This window comes from Gastrolobium bilobum, unplaced genomic scaffold (genome assembly GCF_033153095.1).
Source record: "Gastrolobium bilobum isolate Gb01-03AN ecotype WA unplaced genomic scaffold, APGP_CSIRO_Gbil_v1 utg11755, whole genome shotgun sequence".
Taxonomy (NCBI): Eukaryota; Viridiplantae; Streptophyta; class Magnoliopsida; order Fabales; family Fabaceae; genus Gastrolobium; species Gastrolobium bilobum.
In genome coordinates this window covers 22,263-24,392 of record NW_026899932.1, presented here as the reverse complement: position 1 = coordinate 24,392, position 2,130 = coordinate 22,263, and the positions used below count along the sequence as shown (strand labels likewise).

The following is a 2,130-nucleotide window of genomic DNA, read 5'->3' as shown; positions in this document are numbered from 1 at the left end:
TGCTCTCTGAAAAGATATTCCCGAGCAGCTCTCGGTTCGACCAAGCAATTGGCGCCGTTGCCGGGGATCATTTGGCAAGAAAGGGCGTTTTTAAGGAAACATTTTTGTTGTTTAATTGCAGTCTTTTTGTTTTGATAGACCTCCTCCATTTGTATGAGCACAGAACCTACAGAACTTGGACTGGAAATAGTACTTTTTGATCCAGAACCCGAGAGAACCTTCAGAAATAGAAGAAGAGTTCAAAGGTTGAGAAACATTACAATGGAGGAGGTTGTAAACAATGATAACAATGGAAATCATAATCATGAGCCTGAACAAGGACCGAATGAAGGAAGAGGGCCATCATTGAATGATATGGCTGCTCCCTTCAGAAATGGTCCAGAACGAGGGTATGTTCCCCCTCCTTTGAATATCCCGAACTTTGAAATAAAACCTGCAATGTTCCAAATGATTATGAACGCTGGTCAGTTCCATGGACTGCCCATGGAAGACCCTCACAGTCATTTGGACAATTTCACTGAGATAGTTGATAATTTCAAAGTTCATGGTATTTCGGAAGAAAACATGCGGATGCGGCTTTTTCCATTTTCCTTAGCTGGAAAAGCCAAAGAATGGAGGAGAACATTGCCCCCAAACTCCATCACCAGTTGGGAGCAATTGGCGGAACAATTTGTTACCCGATTTTTCTCCCAAGCAAAACAAGCCCAAGTGAGGGCTGATATAGCTTCCTTTCAAATGTATGATGGAGAAAGTCTGTATGAAGCGTGGGAACGCTTTAAAGAGTTGATACGAATTTGCCCGAATCATGGAGTTTCTGATTGGGGCATCATTCACACGTTTTATCATGGCTTAACCCCACCATTGAAAGCAACTGTTGATGCAGCTGCAGGGGGAGATCTTTTGGATTTTACTTATCCAGAAACCTACCAGTTGTTGGAAAAACTTTCAAAAAAACATATTTCATGGCCTTCCACACGACACAGTGCTCCTAAGAAAGCAGGAGTTCTTGAGCTAAGCTCAGCTGATGCTCTTTCAGCACAAATGGCTTCGCTCCAGAACACTATAAAAAACTGGAAGCCCATGGAACAGAAAAAACCAACTGAGCAACTTCTCTTGACTCAATCAAGTCAAAGTTGCCCCACTTGTGGAGGTCCTCATGAATATGAGGACTGTAACAATCTAGCTGCTGTGTGCTATGCATGAGGGTATGACAACAACAACAGGAGCAATGACAACTATCAAGGGAACAATAACTGAGGCTGGAGGAATCAAAATAATGCTGGAGGTAGTGGAGAAAACTACCAGAACCGACCCCCGTATCCCATGCAGAACTAGGACTGTGCAAGACTGGTTTTTAAGGTCAGGTATGAGGCGACTTTAATTTGAATCCAAGTCAGGTCTGACTTGGATTGGAGTTGAACTAGTTCAGAACCAGTTTGGATCTGACTGACTTTGTTTTTGAAGTGGGTCTGACTTGGTGCTGGGTGAGACTGACCCGTTTTTGACTTGGTTTTCTTACAACAACAAAAGAAAAAAAAATTCTATTGAAATTTAGAGTTTTGACGAAAATGATGAATCAAATGTTTTAACAACAACAAAATTTCGAATGGGAATGTGTTTCAAAACTGCTATGTTTTTTTTTGTCAGAAATGGTTTCGTTGAGGATACAAACAACCGAGGCCGAAATTTGAAATCTGTAAAGAATGCGAATCAGCCGTCAAAATTATTTGATGATAAAAATGTTTCAGAATTTGAAATCAGAAACCGTCAACAGGCCGAAATTTGAAATCTGGAAAAATGTCCCAAAATTTTCGCTTTGAAATCTGTAGACCAACAAAATGGAGATAAATCTGTAAAGAATTTTGGGAAATGAAATTGTTTGATGGTCAAAACTTTCGCCGAAATCCCGAAATTTTTTTGATGGAAATGTGTTTCAGAACCAAAAAAACTATTACTGTCAAATTTTTTTACCTATATGGTCACATTTTGATGATACAAAAATTTTTGCTAAAATTTTTATGAAAATATTTTTCGTAAAAAATTTTGACGTGATTGTTTTACGTTAAAATGTTTCTTTTCATGTAATTGTGATTTTTTCTTTCACATAAAGGGTATGGGTCAGTGGTTCAA

General features: G+C 39.1%; 1 non-coding gene across 1 annotated transcript; it reads right to left on the bottom strand.

Annotated features, from left to right (window-relative positions):
* Positions 1 to 707: 707 nt before the first annotated feature.
* LOC133294247 (small nucleolar RNA R71) lies at positions 708 to 812 on the bottom strand. Its single transcript, XR_009749170.1, has one exon. It is a non-coding gene; the product is annotated as a small nucleolar RNA R71 (small nucleolar RNA).
* Positions 813 to 2,130: the final 1,318 nt, after the last annotated feature.